The sequence below is a fragment of the Mauremys reevesii genome, linkage group 17, assembly GCF_016161935.1.
Source record: "Mauremys reevesii isolate NIE-2019 linkage group 17, ASM1616193v1, whole genome shotgun sequence".
NCBI classification, from domain to species: Eukaryota; Metazoa; Chordata; order Testudines; family Geoemydidae; genus Mauremys; species Mauremys reevesii.
The window spans coordinates 10798157-10813779 of record NC_052639.1 but is presented as its reverse complement, the minus strand read 5'-3'; the positions used below and the strand labels follow the sequence as shown (position 1 = coordinate 10813779).

The window sequence follows — 15623 nt, the reverse complement described above, 5'->3', positions numbered from 1 at the left end:
TAATTGTCAGGGGGTATAGCTCAGTGGTAGAGTGTTTGACTGCAGCTTCAAGGGGCTTTGGTTCAAATCCAAATGCCTCCTTAAAAGCCTGGTCCTTCAACAAAAAATAATTGCATGTCCATTTCCATTATGTTCAGGAGCTCCACTGACTAGGGATAAACAGAAACACTCAACATTTTCCTGTGCAAATGCATAAAAATCTAGCAAACATGTCCCCCAGCTGAAATCAGTTCCAATCCTCTAAGGGTCTAGTTTATGTTTTCATCAATGAAACAAAGGCACGTGAAGACACATTTGCAGGTCCTTGTCCTCCACGGGCTACAATGTGCAGAAGAACAAGAACCAAATCCACTTGGGAGGAATGGACTAGTCTGTATTACATTTGGTAAGTAAGTTGCCATTGGGACTGAAAACTCTACTGGAGGTGGACAGGAGCCTGTTGCAAAAATAAAATAACCAAGATTTACCAAACTCCCTGTTACACATTCAATCCTCTCTTTTTTCTATTCTATTAAACTGGGAGCAAGTTACCAGTGACCCAGGGCTGGGGTGGAAGGACGGTGCAGGTGGGGGGAGGAGCCGAGGGCTGGGGCAGCAGGGTGTGTGTGGGTGGGGGAGCACTGGTAGGGGGGAAGGGGAGAGTCAAGAGCTGGGGCAGCACAGGGTGTGTGGGGGAGAGCCCAGGGCTGGGGCAGCAGCGGGGTGCGAGTGGTGGGAGGCCCAGAGCTGGGGAGGCAGGGGGTGCAAGTGTGGGGAGGGGAGAACCCAGGGCTCGGGCAGCAGGGCGATGGGAGGGCAGACAACATTTTTTTTTGCTTGGGGAGGCAAAAAACTTAGTGCCAACCCTGCCTCCACATACCATAAGGTAGGTAGGAGCGGATCATTATTATCCCTACTGGAAAGAGGGAGAAGCTAAGGCTGAGAAAGGAGAATTGACTTGTCTTAGGTCACACAGGCAGGCAGTGGCAGAGTTGGGAATAGGACCCAAGAGCCCTGATTTTCAAACTAACCATCAGATCTTGAATTTCACACATTGAATGACCTGAATAAAGTGTTCTCAGATGAGCTCCACACCAACAACAGTGCACAGTAATTATTCAGCAAGTATTTGAGGAGAACTGCAATGTTAGAGAGAATCATGAACTGCTCAGAGACCATTAATGCAGAGAAGCAGCAAAATTCATCAAACATATGACTGGTTCTGACTTATTTCCTTGGTCTTAAAAGAGAACAACAAGGACCTGAGTCTCCTCCCTGTCAATAACCCCCTGCTCAGCCAATCAGGGTAGAGACTGAGGACGGGAAGCTGAGGGTTCTCACCAGAGAGCCCAAAGGATGGCCCAGGTCACTGGTGGGGATCACTGCCTGAGCACTATTTCAGCCCCACATTTTTGGGTGGACCTCCCACAGTGCGAGCTGCAGAGCACTCCCCAGCAACACACACACACACACAAACACACACAGACACCGCTCCTGGTGTTGGGAGGGAAACAGGTGAAAGGACAAAAGAAGAGAAAGGAGGAAGGGGTGGAGGAAAAGGTGAAACACAAAGGATAAACCCTAATGTCTCCAGTAATTCTAGGGGACAAAATCCCAGGTGCGGAATAAAATTCTGCCTCCTTAAACTCGTGTTTTCCATGTTTAGACTTCGTTACCAGATGGATCAGACTGAACAGGTTTCAAACCTTGAGGAGGCTCTTACCTTCTAAACAGGGATGGCTGTTTTCTAGTAAAATCAGGAAAAGGGAAGGAGAAAACTCAAAAGAGGTTCCTCCTGGTGCTCACGTCCGTGAACCCGAATACTCTCTCAGTCCTCAAAGAAAGACCTGGAGAAGGAGACTTGCTGAAGCAAAGCCACAGGGGTCTCTGAGGTTTCCTGGCCCCTCGCCCCTGTCCTGCCTGGCTGATGTCAGCATCTCTCTGTGAGGTCACCACCTCCCCACCACCTTTGACCAATAGTCTGAGGTCCTGCAAAAGGCTTTGTGATGTCACTGCCACACCCCTCCCTTGCTGTGCTAATGTCCTGCCCCTGCCCAGGCACTTTGGATGTTTGAGCTGCTCCCTGTGGATCACCCCACTCAGGGAACATTCATTCTAGGCAGCAAGCCGGCTAGACAGTAAAACATCAGATGCTGCTCCCAATGCTACACTCAGTTTTTCAGAAATTAGTCGACTTTATGGCCAGAAGAGACCATTAGAGCATCTAATCTGACCCCCTGCATATCACAGGCCTCCTGTATGACACAAGAGCTACTTTTGGGGCAAGCACATTCCAGAAAGACATCTAGTCTTCATGAAATGACATCAGGAGATGGCAAATCCACCACTTTCCTTGGTAGCTTGCTCCTGTGGTGAATCATCTTCGCTGTTGAATATTTGTGCCTTAGTTGTAATATGAATTTGTCTCTTTTCACCGTCCAGCCATTGGGGCTTGTTATGCCTTTCTCGGCTTTAATACCCAATCTTTTCTCTCCATTAAGGCCCTTCAACAGTTCAATGAAGTCACCTTTCAATCTTCTTTTGATAAGCTAAACAGGATGAGCTCTTTCAATAGCTCACTAGAAGGCATTTTTCTCCAGCCCTCAGAACATTTGGTGGCTCTTTGTTGCCCCAGCTCCAATTTCACAACATCTTTTTCAAATGAGGACACCAAAACTGGAGGCTATTCCAGTATCAGTCTCACTGATGCCGTGTCACCTCCTGTGACGTTATTGACATAATCTGTAACTGTATAGATCACCGTTGTGACCACTGTTCTATATTTGCAGCCAATATTATAGAAAGGTTGTCGTGTAAGGGGTCTATGGAGAGGTTCTGATTGGCTGATTATAATTATGCTATCTCTAGATGTGTATCATTCTTGTAGTTGACGTTATGAATATTGGCTTTATGCTGCCTGTATTTCAAACTTGTGCTCTGCTTCCAGGGGACACCCCAGCCAGACAAGTTGGTGTCAGTTCTGCCTATCCTGCTTGATGGCCCATTAAGGACCATCAGCTATACAATCGACCCATTGAGAGAAGGCAGATATCCCTTGTCACTGAGCAAGGTATGCAGGGACCTGCCTATGGACAGAACTCTAAGGTTTTTCTATGCCAGGTGCTGTATAGAGTGTCCTTGGGACAAAGAAAGCAAAGACCACATGGCAAGAGACTATAAAAGGCTGATGCCTCATCTCCATCTTGTCTTCAATCCTGCTTCATACCCCTGGAGGGACTTTGCTACAAACTGAAGCTCTGTACAAAGGACTGAATGACCCATCCCAGCTGTGGATGGACTCCAGAGACTTGAATTGAACCTGCAGTTTATTCCATCACTGTTACAAGCCTGAATCAAGAACTTTGCCATTACTGTATGTGAATGGTTAAAATCCATGTGCATTTTATATAACAACCTGGTCTATGGATTTTGCCAGCTCTTTCCAGACCCAAAGTCCAGAGTATGGTCAAGGGACCAGAGGCCTAGCAAATAGTGATCAGCTAAGAGAAAGCTGGGTAAACAGAAAGCCTTGCTTGCTAAGATAGGCCTGGTCAGAAAATTGCCAGGTGTTGGAGCTAAGAACTAAAGAATTGTGTCTTATTCAGAGTTGCAGATTGAACAAAGAATCCCTGTTCCTATTGTGTTAGTCTCTTCTGTAGGGAGACGTTCTTCCCACTGATCCAGCCTTACGTTTAGGAAAAGTTGGCATGTTAGTATTAGATATGGCATCCTTCCACCTCCCTTCCAAGGGACCAATGCCTGCCTTAAGACACACAGAAAACAATCTTTATTGCCATATACTTTCACTGTTTCTTTGCTTTAACCCTAGGAATGTACCTGTTGGACAATCATAGGAGTTGCTCCATTCCTATGAACCCCTAATCTGTGGAGGTTTGAGCTACTCCCTGTGGATCACCCCACTCAAGGAACATTCGTTCTAGGAAGCAAGCTGGATAGACCAGAAAACATCAGATGCTGCTCCCAATGCTACACTCAGTTTTTCAGAAATTAGTCAACTTTACGGCCACAAAAGACCATTAGAGCATCTAATCTGACCCCCTACATAGCACAGGTCTCCTGTATGACACAATAGCTGGTGAGGAAGGGGTGGAGGAGGTGAGCAGGTGGGCAGTGGTGGGGGCAGGTGAGCCGGCGGGGTAGAGGGCCTGAGGAGACGAGCGGGCAGGCAGTGGCTGGGGAGCAGGTGAGCTGGCGGCTGGCCCCAGCACCTCCGCTCCGCCTCCCTGTTTTGGCAGGGAAGTGCTGGGAAGGAGGGTTTGTTTCCATGGGGCGGGGGTTGTTTTGGGAGGGCTGCGTGGCATTTGGGGGGTATTTCAGCAGCACGGGGGGGGGTTAGTGAGACCGGGGGGGTTTCAACCCTCAGCTGTTTTCTTTGGAGCAATATTGCCCTCGCCGCTTTATGAGTTGTGCAGGCCTGGACTAAACCAGAGACTCTGGACTCAGCATTCAAGTATCCTGCAATCTGAACTTCGAATCTGATACATTCCCTCATTGGCTACCATCGTTTGCCCAGCACGGAAGTGCTTCTTGTCCAACAAGACAGCCAGATTGGGGCCCATAGGCATGGAATGACTCTGAAGGAATCAGCTGTTTCTGTGCTTCATGAAACTTTGGATCCAAATGGTAAAAGACAGTTGTGCCCAATTTAATCATGGCGTCCTTTAGGAGTGTGTCCAATGTCACTTAACTAGGGAGCAGGGTTCTAAAAATAGTTTACCTGGGCCACAGGTCACCATAGCTTCCATCTCTGGGGTGAAAATCAACCACCACTACCTGCAATTTCTACCTGAGTTCTTGTCAAATCTTTGACCTTACTTGGAGTAATTTTACACGTCTCTGGTGTAGAATTCTTCACCAACCACACAACAGATCAGTAGCGATAGTGAGGCACAACTCCCCCAAATATGCCCTTTCATTTCTTTAATCTGGTGGCACAGATTTAAATTAGGGACTAAATTCAGGTGCGGTTTAGAATCCCTGTAAAACACCAAATGTCAGGTATCTATGGAAAATAGGTCTCTTTCTGCAGCTATGTCACATTCAAAAGGGATTTCATTTTCTACATATTTGCAGCATCTCCCAGCTCCATTTGAGCTGAACAGAAACATCACTTCCATTTTCCCATCTCTACCTAGATAGGAATTGCATTTCCCAAATAAAAGGCAACATGCACCTGATTAGGAAGGAGATCTCTTCAGGAGCAACCTCCTGCAGGGCCTGGCCACAACTGCTTTGGAAGCCCAATGCAGGGCTATCGTGCTTAGTTAAAAGTCATTTACTAGGGAATCCTCTTCCCAGACAGTTAGAAAAAATACTGACCTAACGAATTGAACAACAGAGGGATTGGGATGGTGATGGGGAATAACGGAATCCCTCTGACTTACCCTATCTTCTTCTGTTGTTACAGAGGGTGAAATGACATTTTCCCCTATCCCTGCCCTGTTGCTGCTCTTCGTTATAGTTCAATATATTTTAAGTGAGGAAAATGGTAGGAAAAATATCTGCTCCCCAGCACAACCTGAAGCAACATCAGAGCAACTGGGAATGAAACAATTTGTTTCCAAAGGGGGAACTCGATGACTAACAATTGCTGTGAAATGGGGGAATAGTATAACCGTGATGCTCAGGGTTTGTTTAGACTAGGAAAAGTGATGGAGTTTAGGTCAGGTCCAGAGGAAAGCTAATGTCAACCACTGCCCCTGGGCTGCATCCACTCTACAACTATAACTGTCTTTTTACACCAAGATCACTAACTTGAGCAGCCAACGCCATGTGCAGCCCTAGTGGATGGAAGGCACAGGTAGCTTTTGCCTCAGTGTTGCTTGTTGGGAATCAAACCTCTCTCCCCCACCTGGAGCTGATGAACATTCCTGGCTGGAGGGGGGCACGCTCCTATGAGTCAAAAGGAAAGGAGTTGATAGAAAAGATCACAGGACTGACCCCAAAGAAGGGTGAGCTGCAAAAGGCAGAAAGAGGCAACTCATCTGGGGGAGCTGAGAGACCACGGTGAAGATGGTGCAAAGATCACTATATTGGAATTAGCAAATGTGATTTTTTTAAAAAACAAATCTTTGGCCAGCCCTAATCAAGGCATTTCTTACAGTTCTCTCCCATTTGGATTTTCTGATGTCTAATAGGGAATGACCTCTGATTGAAGCTTTTCCCAAATGCAGAGCACGTGTAGGGTCTCTCTCCACTGTGGATTCTGCGATGTCTGACAAGGTCTGAGCGCTCAATGAAGGTTTTCCCACACTCAGAGCATGTGTAGGGTCTCTCTCCTGTGTGGATTCTCTGATGTCTGCTCAGGCTAGAGCTCTGACTGAAGCTTTTCCCGCACTCGGAGCATGTGTAGAGCGTCTCTCCTGTGTGGATTCTCTGATGTGTGATAAGGTGCGAGTTCTGATTGAAGCTTTTCCCGCACTCGGCACATGTGTAGGGCATTTCTCCTGTGTGGATTCTCAAATGTGTGATAAGGCTTGAGCCCCGACTGAAGTGTTTCCCGCACTCAGAGCACGTGTAGGGCGTCTCTCCTGTGTGGATTCTCTGATGTCTGATAAGATGTGAGCGCCAACGGAAGCGTTTCCCGCACTCAGAGCATCCATAAGGTTTCTCACCTGTGTGGATTATCTGATGTGAGGTAAGGTGTGAGCTCTGACTGAAGCTTTTCCCACACTCAGAGCACATGTAGGGTCTCTCTCCTCTGTGGATTCCTGATGTGTGAAAAGGTCTGAACTCCCATTGAAGCTTTTCCCACACTCATGGCATGTGTAGCGTGTCTCTTCCAAGTTGATTCTCTCATGTGTAATAAGGTCTGAGAGCCTACTTAAATTTTCCTCTGGCCTCTGCTGAGTCTCACAGGCTTTTGCTTTTCTGGCAGTGCACAACTCCCAGAAACATTTCCTTTGGGTCTTCCTGATAACGTCCCATATGGTTCTACTTGCTCAGCATCTTCCTGCTGGGGATTCTCCTCCTCTTTCTCACTCACTATCTCAACACCTGATGGGAGACAGAGAATCCAGACATAAGTCACTCCTGTGCCTGAGAAAAAGGAAATGACAGAGACAGGAATGGAATAAGGGAGAGCCTAGTAGTCTTGCATTAAATGACCAAACTTTTCTGTATGACCCTTCCCAGTCAGTGAAACCTGCAGTGAAAAACTTTCCCTTGACTTTACTGAATTTGGATTTCCTGTCTTGTTGAATGGGTCCCTGGGAGCTGTCAGGCAAATATCCATGGAAAAGGGGAGTAGATGTGAGCTTTGTTGGTTGGGAGATTTGACTGTGTTTTGTCTCCTTGTGAGATGGGCAAATTGGAGGAGCTCTTGCAGCATTTCTGATGATTGAGTTAAAAACTGCTACCACCTTTTGTTTTCAAAATAGCTCAGCCCTCAGTGTGTTCAGCATTTCTGAAAACCTGGCCAACATTTTTGTTGCCCAAATGGCAGCTGAGTTCGTCTGAAATTCTGGCTCTAGGGGTGAGCATGAGACCTTCTGAAAACTCTGGGCTCTGTGTCTGGAAGCTCTAAGAATCTTCAGAACTTTTATCTTGTGTGAGAGCCTGATGAGAAAACCTTCCTTCTGTAGAACTCAGCAGAGATTTTCTCACTGACTTACAATCACAATGTTTTATCTTGATCTCAGGTTTAGATACCAACAAAATGCATTTATTGTATTTTTACAAGCAATTTGAAACAAACATCCCTAGTTGGGCAGAGAGATAGAAGTAGGTCTGCCACTAAATCACATTCCCTTTCATCAGTAGCTACCTGAGCAAGGTAGTAATCAGTGGGCAACAGGTGAAAGGCCCATTGTCCATGCTTAGAACACTTCAGCAGCTAGACCTCAGGAATGGAAGAGGCTAATGATCAGTTTCTCCAGGATAGTTACTTCCAAAGAGTGGGATGAAAATTTTTGGCTGAATATTTTATTTGCTGAAATATTTTGGTTAACCCAAAATGATTTTTTGGTTTTGTTTCAGCAAGAAAATTGGGAAAAAAATTCATCTTGGGTCAACCTGAATGTCTATTATTGTTATTATAATGTTGGATAGGCTAGCTAGCAAGGGGGGGGAATAATTTGCACATCTATTTGTGTAAAAGGGCATGCAGCCTGGACTTCCAGGTGCACACGGGAAACATGCCCATATTCTGTTACTAGTCAGTGGGAAGCTTTGATTTTTATATGGTCTCCAAAGCCCTTCCCAACATCATGTAGATGATGGGGGAACCAGGAAAAAACATGGATTTTTTTAAATTGGAATTTAAAAATAATTGAAGGTTTTCTGATGTGAAGTCACTTTTCCCTGACTGGGAATTGAACCTAGGCCATTGCTGTGAAAAATGCCAAATCCAAACCACTAGACCACCAAGGAGTGATGATGCTGTTCTTCTTCTTATTTATGCTACACTTCCTTAGGCTACTTTCTGTCCAATTTCTGAAGCAGCTCTATTGTCCACTCCCTGAGGGGCTAAGAGCAGAGAGTGCAGGAACCCCTATACTCAGGGTCACAACCTGAGCCCAATCCAAGCCACTGAAACAAACTCAAATGATGCTTCAGCTTCCTCCAGCAGGATCACAGAGCAATACAAAGAAAACCCATGAGGAACAATTGTCCTCTGCCTTCATTTACCCCATCGCAACCCTCTCAGCAGCCGACTCTTGCAGGAAGGACACTGAGCTGATAGGAGCTCTGGCACAGAGACCAAGGGAGGGGTGTTGCTCCCCCTGGGTGTCAGCTGATCACATTCTGACTCGGGACTCTGAGCTTTGCCATCTTGTGAGTTCTGTGTCCTCAACCAGCAGCCAAAGTGCTGAACTCCCCGGACCCTTCTGCTGGGAGCATGGTGATTGCACAACAGCTGCAAGCCCTTTTTCCTTCTCCTTGTCCGCCTCCACTTCCCTGGCCCTTCCCCACAAATGGTTCTATCAGGCGCTGGAGGGATCTAAGGACCTCACCCACCTCTTAAAGCGCAAACTGATTCCCTTCTCTGACATTCTTGGGCCTGGGTTTCTTTTGAGTTTTTCCCAAGGGGGGCCTGATTCCCTGTGAAAATGTGTGTGTGGCACCAGCTTGTCTGCCCCCTCTCTGGGAGCTGAGAAGCTTTTTCAGACTCTCTCCCACTAGATGAGTCTAACAGCACCTCTCCATTGTGGGATAATCCTAAATTTCACCCTCCCACCCTGGTTACTCTGACCAGCTGATGGCGACAGCATGCTACATCAACCCCAGCTCTCTGGTCTAGAAAGCAGCATCTAACCAGCCTTGTGACAGCTCTGGTTTGCTCGCTGGAGACATAATCAGGAAAAAAGGCGAATGTCAGAAAGGGAACCTCAGCTCGCAAATAAATACCCTCAGGGCTCCTTCTACATAGAGACTGGGCAGCTGGTCGTGCATTAAAGCCCCACATTGGGTGGTAGTGACAGCCACTCTTCCACTTATATTCACAGCCCAAAATGAAATAAACTCTCTGTCCTCTCTACCACCTTAGGCAGGTAATGTGTCTTCCTCTCTCTAAGCTTCTGTAAAACATGAAGAGAGAACAAACTGACGTTTGCATCCTCTGTTGAGACAGGTTTTTCTCCTCTTCCATTCTACCCCAGGCAACAGAGGGGGGATAATAAACATTTAATGGATAATTCCAGAGAGAAAAGTTTGGTCATTATAAATAGGATGATCCATTGAATCATATAGAAAGGTGGGGCAGGGAGGGACCCCGAGAGTCAGGACCAAGTATCCCTAGGCCATCCCTGACAGGTGTTTGTATAACCCCTTCTTAAAATCCTCCAATGATGGAGATTCTGAAAATTTCCATTGAGGCCTCTGCCATGCAATCAACGACGCTTGGATCATGGTTAAAGGCCAGGCTGTGATTCAGAAAATTTGGATTCAGTTCCCAGTTTGGTCCCATTATTTTCTGTGCAAACATGGACAAATTACAGCACATCTTCGGGCCTCAGTTTCCCTATCTGTAAAATGGGAACCGCCCTCCCACACTTTTGTCTATTTCACCTGTGAGCTGTTGGCAGCAAGGACTCTCTCTCTCACTCTGAGTTGTATATCACCTGGCAGAATCAGGGCCCCCACTCTCGGTCAGGGTCTCTGCAGTGCTTGGCCCAACTAGGGCACCCACTCTTGGATGGGGTATCTGCAGTGCCCAACCCAATGAGACCCCAATCTAGGAGCCTAATGAGGATACAAAAATCTCCCTTTTCATTTGTTTATTTTAAAAAGTCCATTTTTAGCCTTCAAGTTCAGCCAGAAAACAGGGCCCAAGAGTCTCAGAAAAACCAAGAAAGTAATAACACTACCCCCCCCAAAGGGAGCATTTTTAAACATCTCATGATTTTTGAGCTGCCCTCTGGATTTTTGAGTCCAGACTCCTAGTTACTCTTCTCAATCTAACCTTGGCTGAACTCTGGAACTGTAACCAGTGACACTGAACTAGTAAGTGGAGTTGTACAAACAATTTTCCTTGGGCCGTTGGTCATCATAGCTTCCTTTACTGGGGTGGAAACCAAGAACTGAGTGTGTGCTCTTTCCACTCCAGTTCTTTCCGAATCCTTGGCCTTGGTTAGGGTAAATTTACACTTCTCTGAAGTAGAATCCTTTACAAAACCGCTCCAAATCTCAACAGTGTTAGTAAGCCCTGGCTTCCCGAAACATGCTCAGCTTTTCTTTAATTTGGTGGCACAGTTCCAGGCAAGGGACTGGATACAGGGCTGGATCATAATCTTTGTTTGTTACCAGAGCTGGAGATTCTATTCAAAAATAGCTATTTTTCTGCAGCTATTAGATTTCCAACAGTGATTTTATACACATTTTCAACACCTACAAAGGATAAATTCAACAAAAAGCCCACTTCTATTTCCTCAACATCTGCATCAAGAAGGGCAGCATTCCCTGTAACACAGGATTAGCTAGGAGAGAGCTTTTGTTGGGCCTGGGGTACATATCATTTGGGAGCCAAATACATGGGAATTTTGCCTAGTTCAAAATCACCTAATGTGGAGTTCTATCCCCAGATCATCTGAGACAATATTGACTTCAACAACTGAACTACAATGTGATCATATGAAGTTCCTTCAGTTAGTTGGGGTTCTGCTGTTGTTAACCATTTCTGAGTGGAGAATCACTGCTGTGTCTTTGTTAGTATGTCCAGTAAATTGGACAGTTCTCTCCTGTTGACACAATTGCACTTGAATTGTCTCCTGTCATCATGGAGGGATGGGGGAAAAGCAAAGCTGAAATCATAAATGAGGACTTTAGAAAATGGTCATTTGTCTTAAATTCTCCAATAAATCTGAGCTACATCCTATCAAACTGAACTAATATCCAACTGGGTGACCAAACAGCCTTCAGGAAAGATAGAAACCCATACCACAGAGAGACAGAATACATGACAATGGAAGTGTTAAGTGAAATTCCAGAGCAGGTTATATCTGATTATTCAGAATCAGGACAAGAGATCCTCCATCACAGTCTCCTCTGATCCATTCAAACCTGCTTCACTCAGCACTGTCTCAATAGTCAGTTATGTTATTTACAACATGTTTAATATCCTAGCATCCCCATAATGGGGGACAAAACAGATACTTTGTAAGAAGTGGCTTTACCGGTAGATGGAACCTGAGATTTAAACTCCCAATGATCACACTGTGTTTGGGATCCATTTGATTCCTCCCAGGTCTTTGACACTTACATCTGCACTCATAGCAACTCTGATATAGGATTAAAGTCAAACCATCATCTCCAAGTACAGATAATGGAGAATGCTTCATCACATGACATTTGAAAAGTGGATGGATAGAATGTGAAGGTAAACTATACATGGCTCAGACAAAAGGTAACCGTTCTGCAGTGATGGGAAGGAGGGAATCTCTGAGTCGCCCCGTATCCTTCCGGTGTCACAGAGGCTGAAATGACACTTTTTCCTGCCCCTGCTCCTCTTCATTTAGATATAATTTGAAAAGTTACCAATAGAACTGCTCTTCAGCACAACCCAGAGCAATGGGAGAACAACTGGCAATGATACAATCTGAATCACTGGTGACTCTAACAATAACTTTGCAATAGGAGGAATGCTACAAATGTGATGCTCCTTGTTTCTTATGGAAAGGGCTCCTCAAATTACTCATGAGACAATGGAGTTGATAGAAAGGACAAACTGGTCTACCTCAAAACAGGGCAAACTGTAAAAGGCAAAAATGGGCCACTCATCTGGTCAAACTGAGGATAATGGTGCTGCAAACAGTTCAAATAGCTTCAAAAGTTACTGTGTGGGAATCAGTAAAATAATAAAAGAAAAATAAAGTATTGAAATCCATAGAGGCTATTATAGTGTTGATCTCCTTGGCAGATTTTCTGATGGCTAACATGAGTTGAGAGCCAAGAGAAGGTTTTCCACACTCACTGCATTGATAGGGCCTCTCTCCTGTGTGGATTCTCTGATGGGTAAAAGGTTTGAGCTGCGATTGAAGGTTATCCCACACTCACTGCATTGAAAGGGCCTCTCCCCTGAGTGGATTCTCTGATGTACATAAAGTCCTGAGCTCTAAGAGAAGCTTGTCCCACACTCACTGCATTTATAGGACCTCTCTCTTGTGTGGATTATCTGATGCCTAATAAGGTGTGAGCTGCGATTGATTAGTTTTTCCCACACTCACTGCATTCATAGAGCCTCTCCCCTGTGTGGATTCTCAGATGGCGAAAAAAGCCTGATCTGTGAGTGAAGTTTTTCCCACACTCACTGCATTCATAGGGCCTCTCCCCTGTGTGGATTCTCTGATGTTCAGAAAGGGATGAGCTCTTAGTGAAGCATTTCCCACACTCACGGCATTCAAAGGGCCTTTCTCCTGTGTGGATTCTTTGATGCTTTATAAGGACTGAGTAGTCAAATAAATTCTTCCCACCTTCAGTGCATGTATTTTTTCTCTTTCCCATGAGGATTTCCTGCTGTGTTGTGGTTTCGTTGAGGTCCGTCTGAGTTCCCCGACAGGAAATACATTTATCCACTTTCTCCCCTGGATGGTTTCCTGCTCTCTTTCTGGTCTGTGCTGAATCTCATAGGAGTTTCTGGCTCATGATTGCAGGACACATTCCTTTCGATCTCTGCGATAATTCTCTGTGTTTATCCACTTGCTCAACATTTCCCTGCTGAGAATTCTGCTCATCTTTCTCACGTACCATTGAATCACCTGCTGTGGCAGAGACAGAAACCTCAAACAGGGATGGAAAGGGGAAGGCCAAACCAAAACAAGTGCTGGAGAGAGGTCAAATACAAATCAGGAACTGAACTCCCCCAAACTCTTCCCCCAAATGTAGTGGTGGGATTTTATGTTTGTATTTTATATAATTTGGAATGAAGAATAAAGAATAATTATGTAGCATGTATTAAGTGTATTGGTGTATGATCTGAGCACATCCTGCCAGCCACCCTTTTTGAATAACAGAAAGGAATGGCTAATGGGCCAATGGGTAGAGATACATCAGCCAGAATCTGTGTCTGGACTGATTTCAAGGCAGTAACAGACCTTTGAGGGTCACCAATTTGTTGCAGGTTTAGCATTTTAAAATAAGCAAAAGAATGCCATGATTGTTTTCTTTTGCGTTGCAATTTGATGTTCCTGTTCAAAATGTTCAGTGTAAATTAATTCTGGTTTGTGTGTGAATAAGGAATGTACATGTTAAGAGGTAAGTGTGAAGGTCATCGCTGAACCAGATGTACGAGGGATGAACTGAAGAAAGACGTAAGGGCGCCAGGAGGCTGCAACACACCCCTACTGAAATGTCAGAGGAGGGCAGACTGATGATTCTAAAGATGAGACAGGCAGGGCCACCCAGAGGATTCAGGGGGCCTGGGGCAAAGCAATTTCAGGGGCCCCTTCCATAAAAAAATTGCAATACTATACAACACTATATTCTCGTGGGGGCCCCTACGGGGGGCAAATTGCCCCACTTGCTCCTCCCCTCACGGGCGGCCCTGGGAAAAATGAACTTTCCACATCTCGGCACAAACCCAGTTTTGAGAAAACTTCTTTACAAGGTATCACTGGTTCTCAGCATCAGCTAGTGCTAAAAGGCACTAAAGCTCATTAAAAGGGTTGGACAAATATTTTCCATCAAAACTTTTTTTGGATCAAAAACTAGGGGTTTTAAAAAGCAGAAAAAATCACGACAATGTCTGCTTTCCTTCAAACTTTGTTGTGGTTTTAAATTGAAAAGCTGAAATTAGTCCGCCAAACCTGAACATGGTTTGGGGTTTCAGTATGTGTGGCCAATATTTGCTGCTTGTTGTGTTTGATTGCTTAAGAAACAATAAAAATTCTGCTAAAAAAATCCAAAACTTTTGAACCACCTCAGCTTGCGACCAAATGCCTGAGCCCACATCCAGGCAGAGATTTTCCAGGTTTCTGATACTCTGCTGGCTTCCTTGACTAACATCTGTCTGCATAACTTTGGGTTCACTTACCTTAGAACATAAGAACAGCCATACTGGGTCAAACCAAAGGTCCATCCAGCCCAGTATCCTGTCTACCGACAATGGCCAATGCCAAGTGCCCCAGAGGAGTGAACCTAACAGGTAATGATCAAGTGATCTCTCTCCTGCCATCCATCTCCACCTCTGACAAACAGAGGCTAGGGACAACAATCCATACCCATCCTAGATAATAGTAATTAATGGACTTAACCTCCATGTATTTATCTGTTTCCTGAGACTGGCTCCACAGGGTCCCTCACAAACTGGAGACGGTTACTGTGGGTTTGTCTTTACTATAGCTTATGTACATACTCCACGAACTGAGCATTTGAGCTTGTCCAGAATCTGGGATGAGCCTATGTTGTGAAAACTGAAATGCTCAAAATAGCACATGCATGTGAATGGACACAGGGTGCTAAATACAATTAACCCAGAGCTTCTCAAACTGGGGGTTGGGACCCCTCAGGTGGTCATGAGGTTATTACTGGGGGTTGCAAGCTGTCAGCCTCCACCTCAAACCCCGCTTTGCCTCCAGCATTTATAATAGTGTTAAATATATAAAAAAGTGTTTGTCATTTGTAAGTGGGGGGGGGGATCACACTCAGAGGTTTGCTGTGTGAAAGGGTCACCAGGACAAAAGTTTGAGAACCACTGAATTAACCCCTCTGAAGCCTCAGGGAATGCAGGGGAGGGGGGTCTCCCTTCGTAGGGTTGGGAAGGATATTGCTCTTCTCATGTGATCCCTCCCCCAGTGGCTAATTTTAAATGAAGCTCCCCTCCCCTGCCACGAATCACCCTATGGCACTGAAATTAAATACAGACTATAACTTGGCATTTGAGAAGTGAAAGGGATGGGAGCCCTAATGGAAAAGCGAACAGCTTGGCTCTTCTGCAAGCCTCAAACTGCTGAATGAGCTTTAGGGTAGGGAAGGCTGTGCCTCCCAAACAGCCTGGCCCTGCTCCCTATCCGACAACTGATTACAACATGACGGTGCAAAACTCATTGGTCCCAATGAAGGAAAATCAGTACATAACCAGGGTGCCTTGCTATGAAACTTTGGGTTCATCCTGCCAAGACTTCCCCAGAGGATCGTGTTGCAACTGACAGAACCCGGCTCCTCCTACCCATGATCAAACTAGCTGGCCA

General features: G+C 45.5%; 1 pseudogene; it reads right to left on the bottom strand.

Annotated features, from left to right (window-relative positions):
• Positions 1–6204: 6204 nt before the first annotated feature.
• The window catches only part of LOC120384959, a 106414-nt pseudogene continuing 96995 nt past the window's right edge, over positions 6205–15623 (bottom strand).